Source organism: Schistocerca americana, chromosome X, assembly GCF_021461395.2.
Source record: "Schistocerca americana isolate TAMUIC-IGC-003095 chromosome X, iqSchAmer2.1, whole genome shotgun sequence".
Classification (NCBI taxonomy): Eukaryota; Metazoa; Arthropoda; class Insecta; order Orthoptera; family Acrididae; genus Schistocerca; species Schistocerca americana.
Genome location: NC_060130.1, coordinates 283,258,927 through 283,276,477, shown reverse-complemented (window position 1 = coordinate 283,276,477; position 17,551 = coordinate 283,258,927). Strand labels below are relative to the sequence as shown.

The window sequence follows — 17,551 nt, the reverse complement described above, 5'->3', positions numbered from 1 at the left end:
TGAATGCAAAACAGGATTGTAAAAACAGTGCTGTGAGTTATATTATAACTAACCTTAAATCAAATGAATAGTTGTGATATTTTGCGAGTATTCTGCCCCCCTTCCCATTTTACTTAGTGGCCTATGTTGTTATGTGTGACTGTGATCAACAAATGACTTTTAGGCAGTAGTTCCCATCCTTTCTTACACCATTACCCCTGAGTGCAATTAGACATTAGCTAGCAGTGTCCTCACCCCCCCTCCCTGCCATCTGAACCCCCTCCCACACATTATCACCAACTTTAGCACCTAACTAAACTGTTAGAATGAAAGACTTTTCTGGGAACACTTAATTTTAAAATGATGAGGATGAATACTACTGCGCACATGTGTGTGTGTGTGTGTGTGTGTGTGTGTGTGTGTGTGTGTGTGTGTGAACTGCTGTGCCGTGCTGTCAATTAATTCATTTATCTGTTTTGAAGCGAGTAAACAAGTAATTTCGGACTACTGCAGGTACTGTCTACAACATGGGGTAGACATGTTCTTGAGATATTTAGCATTTGTTACATATACATCTCACTTTTCTCATCAGCGATGTACGGGACAAAGCAGAACATACGTGTATAATGGGTGGACTATGTGAGGAACCTGTACCTCCACCACATTAACGTTACTTACTGAGAAAAAGTATTATTAATAACTTATATAATCAATATTATAGTCTTAGAAAATTATGATAATATTAATGATCTTTTGAAAATAATTAAGTTTCATGACTGAAATGGAACTGAATCATTTAGTTTTTACCCCTCAGGAAATTTCATTTTATCCCTCAGGTGATAATTACCCCCAGGTTGTGTAACACTATGATATTGTGGCAGCAGTTCCATAATAATGCACAGCAGACCAAAGCGAGGCAAAACACACAAATAAAACTCTTAAGTCAATTTTTTACAAGTACATGGTTTAACAAATTAGAATGATGTTGAATGTATTTAAAACAGTGAAAAGACATATGCTATAGCATGTGCTAACAAAATGCTCCAAACCGCCTTGTATAAAAACAGGATTTTTCAAGGGCTCACACCACAGCTTATATTGGTAATAGAAAGGTAGAGTCAAATGTTTTGGACAGCCCTTGGGCCACAAACCATCTGTATAGCCAACACAAGGATCATCTTGTTGAAACTATCCTACAGTACAGTGTCAATTTTTGAGTCTTACACATTTTCTACAGATTAGGCAAATGGAGCAAATCAATTGGTTCTTTTTGCATTAGATGTGGTCTACAGTGTGCCTTAAGGGGCTTATGGAGGCACCATTTAATTCATGGGCAGTTCCTGAGAAAAAGTGAAAAAAGCATTTTTCATCACTCGTTAACTTTCAGCGAAGAATATCTTAATAAGTAACTGCATCAAATTGCTCAAATTTTAACAATATGTTCTTTAGGCATTTTTCTAGAAGTGGCATCTTTCGAATTTTAAAAATCTTTATCAGTTATCAAGAAAAACCCCAAAAACATAGTTTCTGGATATCAAAACTGAGCTGCGGGTTTCAAGTCAGCTACACACAGCAAATGGCTGAAATTTTTACGAAATATTTCCAAGAACCCAACCTCAAATATCTGTGAAAATTTTCTTGATATCCTTAACTGTTTCTGAGATACAGAGGTTAAAATTACGCACATAAAATCGGGTGTGAGGCAGAAACATATTTTATAAAGGAACATAGCTTGAAGAAGTATGCTATAAACTTTCTCTGTTATCAATAAAAGAGTTCTGGGAGTGCCACGTAGTACTGAAGCACATTGAAAATTTTTGTGCACATAAAATCCAGTTTGATGTGTACAATTAGTTTTGCCTCATTTCAATTATATGTAACTAAACTATCAAAATTTTACTGACCCATAAAGTTCTTTTCGTATGAGTGATGTGACATGCCCTGCAGAATAAGTAAGGAACCAGTGGAAAATGCTCCGATGGTGCACAAAAAGGTGAATATTCTACTGTTTAAATTCAAAGACTGACTGAAAAGTTGGGAACCAACTGCCTCGTCTACCTTCCTAACTATCTTCAAAAACGTCCCCCCAATAAATTCTGGGATGTGAAGATTTCACACTTTTTTTTGTTGTGAGAAGGACAGTGTGCCAGTGAGAAAGAGACAGAAAAGTAATAAACACTGGAAGACATTAGACAGTCGTTGCTGTATAGAAAAAGCAAAGGAGACAATGGCAGTGAGAGAGAAAGAGAGGGACACAGTGGCAGTTGAACATGGCTGACAGTGACAGAGTAAAGGATGCACTGCTGCAGGGAATAAAGAGAAGAGGTGGAAGTGGGGGAGAGCCAGTGATAATGAGAGACAGAGCCTATGAAAATGACAACAAGGAAGAGAGAAATAGTGACAGTGTGAAGAGACAACAGTAGCAGTGGGAAGGAATGAATGAGATGGTAGCAATAAGTGAGAGCAAGAGGGAGACAGTGACTGTGAGAGGCAACAGTAATAGGACAGAACGAAGTGGGCTGTGGCTGTGAGACAGGAGACAGTGACAGTTAGAAAAGCCAAAGAGGTAAAGACAATGAGTTGGGGGGGGGGGGGGGGGGGGAGCAGGGGGGGGGGGGGGGGGGAGTGAATGAGAGAATGAGAATGGAGAATGGGCAAAAGAGAGTGGATGGGTACGAGCAACTTACAGTGATGGACTAGTGGGTGTGAGCGAATTACAGTTAGAGGAGCTTGTGGGAATAAGAGCTGAGTTGCATGTTAAAAAGAGTACGAATATGTTCACACAAGAAAATTTTTAAAGGTGCTGAGGAAGGTCGAATGAGGCAGCTAGCACCCCACTTTTCAGTCAACTTTTGAATAAAAAGGAGCATATTCACCTTTTTTGTGCCCCGATAGCACCATTTTGCCACTGATTTTACATCTACGATCAATTATTTCTGGTGTTGCATAATCAAGCGTACCGTCAAATGGGGTGATTTCAGACACCGAGGTGAATTCGGACAGTATGGGTTATTTGCTCTTTGCCACTGCATAGAAACAAAGAGTTACTTATTTTAATGTCTGTGTGCTAGTTATTTTAAGCGCAAGATTGCATTTATCACTTTTCGCAACTTTTATTTTGCGTCAATTGTTTCCCTAGGTGAATAACTGACAAACAGTCTCAGTGTTAAAAATCCATGCATTATCGTAAAGTGGAAACTTTCTATTGTTGCGTCAAGAGGGAAGTTATTGTAACTGTAATTGTCGACGCGCTCCATAACTAACGACATTGAGACAATATCTGTACAAGTTTGTCGAGTTTCTTGTGCAAGGATATAAAATAATGATGGTTTTTGTAAATCTGTGTACTGTATGGGGTGATTTCGGATAATGCCAAGAACGTATAAGAGCAGGAGAGGATGGTATACCTAAATCAACCCTACAAAATAAAGTGCAGGAAGCACATCCGAAAAAAAAATGGGAGGACAGCCAGAGCTAAATAAAGAAGAAGAAGAAGAAGAAATGTTGAAGCAAATCCTGCCTCGGGCATGGATGTGTGTGATGTCCTTAGGTTAGTTAGGTTTAAGTAGTTCTAAGTTCTAGGGGACTGATGACCACAGATGTTAAGTCCCATAGTGCTCAGAGCCATTTGAACCATTTTTTGTTGAAGCAAGGTATCTTGAGGGCTGCACATTGGGGATTTCCCTTCACTAAATTGGGTATTAGATATTTAGTTAAAGGCTACCTTGGTAAATCAGGCCAAAAAGAGCAGAAATTTTGTAGTAATTTGCCAGGAGAAGAATGGGTGCATTTATTCCTCAAACGACAGTCAGAAAATCTTTCCATTTGCTTAAGCAAAAATATTACAAGAGCTCATGTAGATGTGAACGAAGAGACTGTTAAGATGTTTTTCTCCAATATCAAGACAAAGCTGGAAAATCTCCCACCTAGCAACATGTTCAACTATGATGAAACCATCATTCCGTATCACTTATTCATAACACAGGACTACCTTAAAATGTGTAAAATGTCACCAAAATAAAAAAAAAAATACATGTGTCCGAAATCACCCAAATCCATGGGGTGACTTCGGACACTTTATTTAACTGCCTCAGATAAATATACCTACACATACACTTTCTGGTTCTGGGATATTTTATTCGTTACAAATATACCCACCCACTTCCATAACAATCAATTTGATCTAACAATATAAACAAAAGTTACTATCAAAATAATGACAAAACCATCCGAAATCACCCCGTTTGACAGTACACGAACCTGTACAATATTATTACTTTCAAATCAAGTTTGCTAATTCTTTTTTAAAAAAACTAGGCAATGCAACTGTGCCCCTGAAAGCCTGGGGCCTGCAGCATGTGCTACACAGACAAACCCCTCCTGATCACCACTTTCATATGTAGAAATATTATGAGTAATGGAAGAAATAAATACAGACAGGTAGAGCTAAACTGAACCTAACTGAACATAATGGGTAAGAGCACACATATGCATAAAGTCTCCTTAATTCACTGTATATACATGTCTGTGTAGACTGTTAGTAATCTTACCAGTTCTTACAACACTTGTCATAATACAAGGACACAGTTCACAAAATTAAAATATCAGGCACCGAGATGCCAATAAAAATTGTTTCTTAATAATATAAGCAGTCTTGTTTCTATTGTGTTGCAGTAGTACAGGGTATGACATTCAGCTAGACTTACTGTGAATTAGATTCTCTGCACAGATCTCTTGTGTGGCTACACAATGTATGTCGATTGTAAGAGCTCTTTTTTACGTAAGAAATGGGATGGATTATCATGTGACAGTTCTATGACATGTATTGCAAAAACAAAATTATACTTCTGTTTGAGAATGGCAGAGATCATAATCATCAAACATTATAAATTAAAGTTCTTGCAACATTTTTCTGTCTGCTTGTGAAGACTAATTTCAGAGACTGCTGTAGGGATTTTGATACAGTTTTCACTAACAGGTAGACTGATTCTTAAGGAAGGTTTGTACAGATAATTCATTACCGTTATGCCACACAAATCACCCAGACATAGATAATTAGTGTTAGCCATGCCACATTCGCAGAAGTCACTAATTATTTTATAAGGCCATTCTCACCAGCTAGTTTGGTAATTCTACATGAGGTTTCTCATGAAAGCAAAGCAATCATGCTTGTCATTTAATTTGAAATGGTTGTACAATGAAATCAGGAACTTAGAGGGCATAACTCTCTAATTTCTAGTTTCATGGTAAGAAAACTTTGAAACAAAGCTGCTAATAGTGCTGTAATCCTTCCAATAGATTGGATGTTCACAACAGAAACATCTCCTAACTGCACAGCATGACCTCAACTTGTGACTTTTGAAAGCTCGGCCCAGTAGAGGGGACATGTTGGTTTTACCCAGGTAACATTCACAATAAGCCAGGTTCCCTTCTTGGTTCTGCCAGTAAGTCTTTCGGTAAAATGTACCCTGTTGCCACATCATCAGTAAACAGTGGCATACGGTGTCAAACATCTGTGGCTTCTGTGTCCCTCAGCTATCATTGTGAAGCATTGTTTTCAAACACTGGAGTGTTCTGCATTTGTCAAATGATGTGAATTTTTATTTTTGTATTAGTGTTGTTTCAGTAACATTGTGATATGTCGCCATACAAGAGGTCATCCAATAATAAATTTGCACCAAAGGGGTTGGAAGGGAAATTCCAATCCGTGGACACGGCCACAAATGTGTGTGCTTTGTGCATGAGTACTTTGAATGGAGAGCAACAGTGGATGACATGTTGCAAGACTGGTGTCAGAACAGCCTACACCTTCAACACTCATACGTTTAAGGTGCTGAGAATTGGAAAGGAAAAGGAAAGTAAGAAAGATAAGAACAATGAATCAATACCAGGTCATTCTTCCATGGAAACACCAGGTACAAAAAGAATTTATGTCATATGGATGCACTACAGCAGGATGCAATACATAGATGTGTAAATGGTTGTTACCAACAAAAGGAATGCTCTAGTATAACAGACTCTTTTCAGACTTGAATGAACAGAGTTATTCAATGGCATTAAGTCATCTTTTTGAAATGGTTATCACAAATTTTGTTTCTAGCATTAAAAGGAGTCATTCCAGACTTTTATCATTGATGAAAGTGATATATTGATCTGAAGAGCATTTTGTTTGAAAACACTGTGTGGCTTTATAAGGAGTGTATTAATACAAGCCACACACTTACAAATGGGATACAGAACTGCAGAGTCCAAGGAACAACAAGAACACTGACAGACAAGGGTGGCAGAATCATTATCCTTCACTCTCGGTTGGCACATGGTTCTTTTCAAACTGATTATAGTTGTTTTGTTCAAAAAAAGAAATGACTGCTACAGGTTTCAATGAGGGGTTTTCTAATTTTGTGGACCAAAATTTTCCTCATAATTCATCAATGATAATGGATAATTCTCCACACCATGCCACTGTGTTAGATGATAGTCATACAATGCCGTGGAGGAAAGTAGATAATTTGTTTAGGGAAAAGAGAGATGAGCCATCAGAGGATATTAAAACTGGCAGTAATAAGGCATAGTTAATGAAACTAGTTAACTCCCCCACATCCATGTCAATGAACTGGTTACAACGAAAGAGAATAGATAAATCAGGCTTCATCCACACATACGCTCATTTCAATCTGACTGAACACATATTGCTGCTAACTGTGGTGCATGCAGCGTAGCATAGTGGTTAGCATTGCTGGCTGGCACGCTGCAGGTCATCAGATCGAACCCAACCAACCATGATTATTTGTCATTTAGTGTTAACCTTTTTTGGCAGTTTCTTATGTTTGTTCTGTTTATGTATTCTAGAATACTTTCTGTTTGTATAGCCACCAGGATTCTGGAATATTCTATGTTTATATAAATAGCTGCACTCTCCGTCCAGGAAGTCAGTTCAGTTCTGGCTGCATGTTGGTGTTTGTAATAAGTATGCTTTCAGTTCTAAGTGTTGTGCTTTTGGATTTGGACTCGAGTGTGGTTATAACATGACACTGTTCGATAGGAAATGCAAGGAATCAAAACATCTACATCAGTGTAGCTCTAATTAGACAATGTAAAAGTATTCACCTACATGGACAGGAACTTGGGATACAAGCAGTAAGTTCTCACTGTCCGTACATTCAGGGTAGGAACGTATTCCTAGCCAGCATTAAGTCAACTCCAAACCAAGCATCCCTTAGTGTTCTCCAGAGATGCTGGTCAGGACCCAGCAACACGGCTAAAAGAATTCAATCAAGTTGCCAAATGCAATAGGTGGAATGACATCACATGTTTGGCAAATGCATAGTTTTACTTAGACACCACAGAACCAGCAGCCATTTAAGAACAACTATGAGACTCTCAATAGCTGGGATAAATTCCAAGCAGAACCGAAGAAAGCGTTGAGTGATAATCAGAGGCACTTCCTCTTAGTGGAAGAACAATTGAAGAACAGGGTCCAGTGTCTGGGGAAATGACACAGACATACATACAGAATGTTTTGCCTCTATGCTACATTGTGAACCGAAGTATGACAGAAGCTGGCAAAATCTTACATCTGATGAAAGGAGTTGCAGAAGACATGTACCAATTTCTTATAGTAAAGAACTGAGGAATCGTTCAAGTCGTGCCAGTGCACTGAGGAAATGCAACAGGGAAAAAAAAGGTTGGTTGGATGGTTAGTTTAAAAGAGGAAGGGAGAGACCAAACTGCTAGGTCATTGGTCCCTCGTTTCGATTAAAATAATTCCACAAAAGTGGGAGTAAAGTAATTGAGATATACGAAACACAGCTGGAAGAAAGGAGAAATCCACAAGAATGACAGAGGGGCAACGACACTAAAATGGACAAAATCGGGCAAGAAAACCACAGAGAGATGCAAGAAACACGTAGAAGAGACCAAAACAAGAGAGCAGATTACCATGGCTGGCTCACCATGAGAATAAAAAGGAGAAGCCAGCCACTCTGAAACACATTAAAACCTCCACCCTAAAAGAACTAGGGTGGAGGATACAGAAGGACAAAGGACATGCGCTAAAACTTAGATCAAATGGAAAAAATGCACTCTCACGAATAAAATTTAGAACTAAAGCCACTGTTGAACACCGAAGGCAGAGCGCTGGGAAAGTTGAAAGTCCGCAGCAGAGTGGCTAAAAGTGGGCAGTCCAGCATGAGGTGGATGACCGTCATTCGTGAGCCACAGCGACACTGATTTGGGTCCTCACGACGGAGGAGGTAGCCATGCGTTAGCCACGTATGGCCAATGTGGAGCCAGCAGAGGACAACCGATTCCTTCTGAGAGGACCGCATGGAAGACTTCCACACATTCGTAGTCTCCTTAATGACACATAGTTTGTTGTGCATATTTTTATGCCATTCTGTCTCTCAAAGCTGAAAAACCGTATGGCGTAAGACAGAACGCAGGTCAGTTTCAGATATGCCCATCTCCAGAAGCGGTTTTCACAAAGTCTGTTTGGCCAGCCTGTCGGCAAGTTCGTTGCCTGGAATTCTGATGTGTCCTGCAGTCCACACAAACACCACTGAACGACGGGGACTGTTCCAGGGCATAGATGGACTCCTGACAGGACGCTACCAGGATAACACTGGTCAATAGCTTGTAGGCTGCTCAAGGAGTCAGTACACAGGAGAAATGACTCGCCAGGGAATGAGCGGATGTGCTCAAGAGCACGAGATACGGCCACCAGCTCTGCAGTGAAACACTGCAGCCATCTGGCAAGGAGTGCTATGCAATATGTCCTCCATGAACATAGGCAAAGCCATCGAGCCATCAGTGTAAACCAATTCATTGCCTCGGTACATGTCGAGAATCGAGAGGACGTGATAGCGGAGAGCTGCAGAGTTAACGGAGTCCTTAGGGCGATGCGAAAGGTCCAGAAGAATCTGTGGCCTAGGTGGACACCACGAAGGCGTATGTGAATGCACCTTGAGAGAGGTGGTAACGGGAAGGACTCCAGTTCAGATGGAAGGGACCAGACATGACCCGCATGAACCTGGGCTGCCGATGCAGGTGATGAACCACCATGGTTGGGAAAAAGTGATGGTAATTCGGATATGCAGGAGAGCTACGAACGTGTGCAACGTAACTGGCAAGCAGTTGCGCATGCCTAACCTTCAATGGAGGGACTGCGGCCTCCACCAGGACACTGGTCACCAGACTTGTTCTAAAAGCTCCAGTTGCAAGGTGAATGCCACAGTGGTGCACTGGGTCGAGTAAACGCAATGCTGAGGGCGCTGCCATACAGTAAACCAGACTCCCATAGTCAAGGTGGGATTGAACAAGGGCTCTGTAGAGCTGCAGCAGCGTAGAGCAATCTGCATCCCAATTGGTGTTGCTCAGTCAGCAGAGGGCATTGAGGTGCTGCCAGCACTTCCGCTTAAGCTGACGAAGGTGAAGTAGCCAAGTCAATCGGGTGTCTAAAATCAGTCCTAAGAAACGATACGTCTCCACTACAGTGAGTGGATTATGCTTAAGGTAAAGTTCTGGTTCTGGTTCTGGATGAATGGTGTGATGCTGACACAAATGCATGACACACGACTTCGTGGCTGAAAACTGGAAGCCGTGGGCTAGAGCCCATGACTGCACCTTGCAAATGGTTCCCTGTAGGTGCCACTCAGCAACACCTGTACTGCAGGAGTAGTACGAAATGCAGAAGTCATCTGTATACGGAGAAGATGAGACCGATGGCCCTACAGCTGCTACTAGACCGTTAATAGCCACTAAAAATAGACACACACTCAATACAGAGATCTGTGGAATGCCGTTCTCCTGAATACGGGGGAACAATGGGAGGCACCGACTTGGACACAGAAAGTACGGAGGGACAGGAAGTTTTGGATAAAAATTGGGAGCGGGTCCCGGAGACCCACTCGTACAGTGTGGCAAGGATATGTTGTCACCAGGTTATGTCACATGCTTTACGTAAGTCAAAAAAGACAGTAACCCGATGTTGGTGTCTGTAAAAGGCTGTTCGGATGGCAGACTCAAGGGACACGAGATTATCAGTGGTAGAGTGACCTCGGCTGAAGCCGCTCTGACATGGAGCCAGTAGGCCATGTGACTCCAGGACCCAACCCAACCACCAACCACCGACACACCATACATTCCAGCAGCTTACAAAGAAAGTTGGTGAGGCTGATGGGCCAGTAGCTATCCACAGCAAGCAGGTTTTGACTGGGTTTGAGCACCAGAATGATGGTGCTCTCCCGCCAGTGCAACGGAAAGATGCCATTGCACCAGACCTGGTTGAAGATGATGATGATATGTTACTTGTAGTCAGACGAGAGACATTTAATCACCTCACTGTGGATCTGATCCGGCCCAAGAGCTGTGTAGGGGAACGTGCAAGGGTGCTGAGGAGCTCCCACTCTGTAAATGGGCATTATAGGGTTCACTGTGGTGTGTAGTGAATGAGAGGACTTTCCTTTCCATCCACTGTTTGCGGGTGCAAAAGGCTGAGGGGTAGTTCTCTGACGCAGAGGCTCGAGCAGAGTGCTCGGCAGAGTGCTTGCATCGGTGGATAACACGCCATTGATGTGAATGCCAGGGAAACCTGTTGGAGTCTGGTACCCAAAAAGACGTCTGATCTTCGTCCAGACTTGGGAAGGTGACGTACGGCACCCAATGGCCAACACGTACCTCTCCCAACAGTCCTGTTTCCGTCATTTTATAAGCTTGTGAATGTGGGCACGGAGCTGCTTAAAGGCTAGTAGGTGCTCTAGAGAAGGGTGCCGCTTATGTCACTGTAGAGCTTGCCGATGCTCTTTAATTGCCTCAACGACTTCCAGCGACCACCAAGGGACTGTCTTTCGTGTTTTCTGCCGCAGAAACGATCGTTGTAGTTACCTGCACAATGACAACTTTCATGGCACCATGTGGGGGAGATTCAGCACTGACAGCAGAGGTGAAGGCTTCCCAGTCTGCCTTGTTTAAAGCCCATCTGGGTAGGCGTCCATGGGCATGAGACTGGGGAAGTGACAGGAAGATGTGGAAGTGGTCACTACCACATAGGTCATCCAGTGGATAGATGGGAGAAGGCAAGGACTGCAAACCAAGAGAGCAATGGCTGAATAGGTGCCTTGTGCCACACCGAAATATGTGGGGGCACCTGTATTTAAGAGGCAGAGGTCGAGTTGTGACAGTAAATTTTCGACCTCCATACCTCAGCCAGTAAGCATGGCACCACCCCACAAGGGGTCATGCACGTTAAAAACTCCCAAAAGTAGGAAAGTTTTAAGGAGTTGATCAATCAGTGCAACCAATATGTTCAGGGGTACTGCACCATCTGAAGGAAGATATACATTGCAGACAGTTATTTCCTGCATTGTCCTCATCCTGACAGCCAGAGCTTCAAGAGGGGTTTGAAGGGGCACAGGTTCACTACATAGTGAGCTCAGGACATAGACGCAAACTGTACCTGACACACTACTATAGTCACTACGGTTCTTGTAATATCCCTTATAGCCACAGAGGGCAGGGGTATGCATTGCTGGGAAGCAAGTTTCCTGGAGGGCAATGCAGAAAGCAGGTGCAAAGCTTAACAGTTGCCATATCTCAGCCAGGTGGCAGAAAAAACCGCCACAATTCCACTGGAGAATTACGTGATCGTGAGACTGGGAAGGCATGAAACACTCAATGACACAGTCTACGCCTCAGGGTCACCTGCTGCCACAGATGAGTACCTGTGCGATCAACATCCAATGTGTCTGAGAGCCCAGTGAGATCTAGGTCATCAGCAGATGCCAGAATCTCCACCTCACCCTCAGACACAGAGCTTGTGGGTAGTGGTGGTGTGGGTGCCACTGCAGTGCCTTAGTTCTTGGGGGTCTTTTTCTTTTTACGTGTGCCTCACTGCCCCTTAGGTTTGTCCGGCTGGGAGGGCTTGAATGATTCAGTCTCAGGGACTGAGGAGGACTGTGAGGCCCTACGACCAGCTACCTGTGGTTGCTTCAGCCACTGGCTGGTGTCAGCTTTGCCACTGGTAGGAACCTGGGAAGGAGGTGACCCAAGAGATCCTTTCCTGGCAAGAGGAGCTGAAGAAGACTTACGCTTCTCCAGCTGAGAAGTGGGGACTGATGTCCCTGATGGTTGGGGGGGGGGGGGGGGGGTGCTCCTGAAGTAGGTTGTGCAGGAGCAACAGAGAGGTAAGTGCCCTCCACCATCAAACCATCAAAGGGGCAGGTAGAGTCTGATGGCTCTGAGAGCCAACTGTATGCAGTGGAATGGAAGATGGTAGAACTGTTGTTGTAGCAGTGGCGTAGGTTGACATCATATGCACAGGATGTAGCCTCTCATATTTTCGCTTAGTCTCAGTGTAGGTCAGTCAGTCTAGGGTCTTGTACTCCGTTATTTTTCCTTCTTTCTGGAGAATCCTGCAGTCTGGCGAGCAAGGCAAATGGTGCTCTCCGCAGTTGACACAGATGGGAGGCAGGGCACAGGAAGTATTGCGATGTGAAGAATGTCCACAATCCCAACAGGTGATGTTGGAAGTACAGTGAGAAGACATATGGCTGAACTTCCAGCACTTAAAGCACCGCATCGAGGTAGGGATATATGGTTTTATGTTACAGCGGTAGAACACCACTTTGACCTTCTCGGGTAATGTGTCACCCTCGAAGGCCAAGATGAAGGCACCGGTGGCAACCTGTTTATCGCCTGGACCCCGGTGGACGCACTGGATGAAATTGACACCTCGCCACTCTAAATTGATGCGCAGCTAATCGTCAGACTGCAAAAGAAGGTCCCTGTGCAATATGATACCCTGGACCATATTTAAGCTCTTATGGGGTGTCATGGAAACAAAAACATCCCCCAGCTCGTCAAAGGCGAGTAGTGCCCATGACTGGACAGAGGATGCTGTTTTGATCAAGACTAACCTTGATCGCATTTTGAACGAGCCCTCCACCTCCCCAAACTTTTCCTCTAAATACTCCACAAAAAACTGAGGTTTCATTGACAAGAAAGATTCCCCGTCAACTCTCGTACATGCGAGGTACCGGGGTAAATAAGGTTCACTGCCATCCTTAGCCTGGCGTTCCTCCCATGGTGTGGCCAGAGTGTGACAATTTGGGTTCGTATTTCTTAGCACTGAAGTTAGACCTTGACCGTTTAGAGACTGATGGTGGATCACCAGCAAGAGATGACATACTACGCTTCATGGCATGTCATCCGCCCTCATGCCACCCACTCCAACCAGGGGATCTCCCCACAGGTGCCACCCAACCGCAGCAAAGGCCACCTGGCAGGATGGCCATTGCCGGGAGTCCCGACGCCCCAGGGTGACGGGCATACGTGGGGAGTTAACGGCGCAGACATCAGCAGAGAGATCCCTGTGTGGTCATGGGGCTACAACCAACAGGGTACATGGCAGCTCCACCACAACGAACTGGCTACCGTGCTGCATATCAGGTGCAAATGAGCTAAGAAGTCCATAATTGTCAACAGTGCAGAAAGCGATACTGCACAGAGGATGGAGGAAAACGCACAGAGGATGGAGGAAAACGCACCCAGGAGGGTGACCTCACCCAACAGCTGGAGAATGAGCAGAAGTGCAGATCCACGTCGACGAAGGATGCGAGAGGTCTCCGCACATGATGGACACTACGCACCATGTAAGGTGCCCTTCCCCAATTGTTTCGCTCTTCGAGAAAATTTGGAAAATGGAGGTCAAACACCATCACATAAAGGCCGAAACATGAGAGACTCCTTATAGTCACCTCTTACGACAGGCAAGAATACCTTGGGCCTATTCTAATCCCCCAGACCCGCAGAGAGGGGGGGGGGGGGGGGGGGGGGGGGGGGGGGGGGGAGGATCAGACAAATGAGATATGACCAAATCCCAAATGTGCTCCATACTTTACAACCAGGTAACCACCATATTTGTTTTGAGGAGACGCAAGTACTAGCGGTCACAAGTGGATATTACGAAAGGCTCTACAGGGAGGCAATCGATATTGCCAAACACCCTAATAATTTCAATCGAAAGGAGGAGAGCGTGAAATTAAGCAGTATATGGATGCCGGTGTTCAAGAAGATGTGTACCACCCGTCCACCACTGGATGACGGCAACGGCGATCGACGGCAACGGCGATCGACGGCAGCGGACATTGGCCAATTGCACTGACGTTTTCAAAACACGTGACGTCATGCCTCGGCGCGAGAGCACGCGGACACGGAATTTAGCGGCAGTCAGTAGCGAGCCAGTGGGTGTGTTGGAACTTCCATCGAGCTACAGACCCCCTTGAAGGTGTCCTCCGCAGACGGGGACGAAACGTTGGGAATTGACACAGGATTCATCAACCAACCACGGCATAACAGCCCGGATAATTATAATGGACAGTAAGTATGAACACAATATGAGGGTGAGTGCCTACTGTACTGCATTTACACTGGTGTCTAAAATTAAAGCAACAAATCGCTATTTCTCCGTCCTGTGTCTAATTCACAATATAGTCATACACACTGTCAACACATGCTAGCAATGACGTCAGGGTACCTATGAAACAGAGTAGTGTTTGCCGGGTAGTCCCACACCCAAAATCGCTGTGTACACAGACATACACAGTTCAGTATGACACAGGAAAGACATCCACCAGACTCTCTGTATTGGAAGGCCATAGGAAGAATGGAAACAGGACAGTCCCAAACTCATGTGGTTCAATGGCTTAACGTGAACCATTTGGTTGTTTCTCGGATGTGGCAACAGTTTATAGAGATCGAAACTGTATCCTGAAGACCAGGACAGGGCCAACCACGAGTGACACCATAAAAAGAGGACCGTTATTTGGCTGTAAGGGCACAATGGCACTGCCTTACTGCTGCACTGCAACTGGCATCTGACCTCGCAGCATCCCCTGTGCATGTCGTATCAAGGCAAACAGCGTAGAGAAGGCCTCAACAGAGTGGCCTTTATTGTTGGAGACCTTCTGTGTGTGTGTGTGTGTGTGTGTGTGTGTGTGTGTGTGTGTGTGTGTGTCTCTGACATGTTTTCACAGCAGGGAATGTCTAGAATGGAGACAACAACATGCCACCTGGAGAGTCGAACAGTGGGCAAATGTCGTTTTCACATATGAGTCCCAATTTGGTCTGAAGAGTGATTCTCGACAGATTCGCATCTGAAGTGAATGTGGAACATGATTTTGAGACCTGAACATTGTGGAAAGAGACCGATATCGAGGGAGAACGCTAATAGTGTAGACAGGATTATGTTGACCAAACAGCTCTTCATGAAACTATATGGGTGAATCGGAAAAGTTTAACTGCTGTCAGGTATCATGAAGAAGGCTCGGGATGTGATGTAAGGTTGTTGCGAGGTACAGTGCGTCCAGACTTTGTATTGATGGATGATAATGCTCAACCTCATAGAGCATGAGTGGTTGATGTTTTCTTGGAAATGGAAGATACCGCATGCATGGCATGGCCTGCTTCCTCTCCCGATTTGAATCCCATAGCGCATGCCTGGGATGCATAGGAAGACGGGCTGCATCACATCAACATCCACCAACCACTCTCCCAAGGCTTGTGAGCAGCTCCATAGGAAGAATGGGCATTATTTCCTCAGCATGACATTGATGACGTTACTCAACGCATACTCAGTCGCTGTCAGGCCTGTACTGCAGCCAGAGGTGGTCACACCCTATTGTGAGCACATTAACCAGTAGTCAGAATTTGTGTGCAAATCTGTTAAGTTGGAATAAACAAAGGACGCTTTCGTCTATTGTTGTGTGTGTTGCAGTTGTTTACATTCTGTGTTCTTTACATTGTTTCGACTTTGCTATCACCTGTTTATACTTTTTTGAAACGAAATGGCTCTGAGCACTATGGGATTTAACAAAAAAATGGTTCAAATGGCTCTGAGCACTATGGGACTTAACATCTATGGTCATCAGTCCCCTAGAACTTAGAACTACTTAAACCTAACTAACCTAAGGACAGCACACAACACCCAGCCATCACGAGGCAGAGAAAATCCCTGACCCCCGCCGGATTTAACATCTTAGGTCATCAGTCCCCTAGAACTTAGAACTACTTAAACCTAACTAAGCTAAGGACATCACACACATCCACGCCCGAGGCAGGATTCGAACCTGCGACCGTAGCGGTCACGCGGTTCCAGACTGTAGCGCCTAGAACCACTCGGCCATTCCGGCCGGCATACTTTTTTGTGGCAAAATAAAAGCAATCTTGCAAAATTTTCATTTTTTGCTTTAATTTTGAGCACCAGCGTATGTAGAGGAGGGCTCTGGTAGATGGCATGGTGGATGCCGTGCTGTGTGCACAAGTCCTGTGGCCCATCGCAGATGGCCTCTACTAGCCGGCCAGTGCAGATGCCATTCACAGAATATAGGATAGTGGGCCAGCCCCACATACACAAGTATTATGTACAGGGTTATAGCACACCTCCCCAACTGGAGTAAGGACATTCAGCTGATGCAGGCATTGGGGTGACTGTTATAACACCCAAGGCCTCTGTGGGAGATGCTGCATGCTATGGCAGATGTTGAATGGGGGTTCTGGACTGGAAAAGGTGACTATGGGCAGAAGCGACATGGCTGTGAACACGTGTGGCACCTGCTCCCCCTTGAAGCACCATAATAAGAGAGGACTGGTGACAAGAGCACTGGTGGCACCTTGACATCCGTCCCTCGACATGGTGGGACTGCACTGATGGTGGAGGTGCCGGATGCTCAGTTGAGGGAGCATGGGATGCAAGTGTTATTATGAATGACGCAAAGTCACTGGCCCAGCAAGCAGCAGAATCATAGTTGGCAGTGAAGCATCGCAGAAAGGGCCAGTAGCAGGAGCTGGGTGGCTGGAGGTTGTAGGAGTGGCAGGAGGTGGTAACTTCCATTAGGACGACGGGTCTGCCCCTGCAGCAGGGATTCCCCACAAGGCCGGAACTAGTGCTGAGGAAGGAAGCAGAGGCAGTAGCAGCAGAGTCGTGGTGGGCCACCAACCTATTACTGGGTCACACCATACATTGGTGGCGTCAGCAGCTGGGGATCATAGCCAGAATCCACTTTGGTTGGTTGCTGAACCCGTGAGCTCAAATCCAGGCGCCTAGAGCAAATCGCGACAAGGACCATGCCAATGAGTGTTGGTGGAACGGCTTGAGCAGATACAGGAGGGTGCTTGGCTGGCAACCATGTAGCATCTGAGCTAGACTCTGGTACCCACGTTGTCTGTGGAGGGGTCCGCAACATACTTCTCAATTTGAACCTTGAATATTCATAGGAGACTTTCTGCCTTGGCATTAGATTGGGGATGAAAAGCAAGAACAGTCACGTGGCAAATGCCTTGATGGGTGCCGAAATCTTGGGAGGCCCAGGAGACAAACCGTGGACCATCATCTGTCACAAGCAGGTAAGACAGTCCTTGAATACAAATAATTTTGTAGAGTGGCTGAATCATAGCCACGGCTGACGATGAAGGTCAGCGAATAACATATGGAAATTCAGAAAAAGCATCTGCAACAAATAACCAGTAAGAATTTAGGAAGAATCCTGCAAAATCAACATGGACACATTCCCACAGATCC

At 44.8% G+C, this 17,551-nt stretch overlaps 1 protein-coding gene across 2 annotated transcripts in view; it reads right to left on the bottom strand.

Annotated features, from left to right (window-relative positions):
• LOC124556608 (inhibitor of growth protein 3-like) overlaps positions 1-17,551 on the bottom strand; it is a 192,272-nt gene that overhangs the window by 63,916 nt on the left and 110,805 nt on the right. The gene's annotated exons all lie outside the window — the stretch shown is intronic.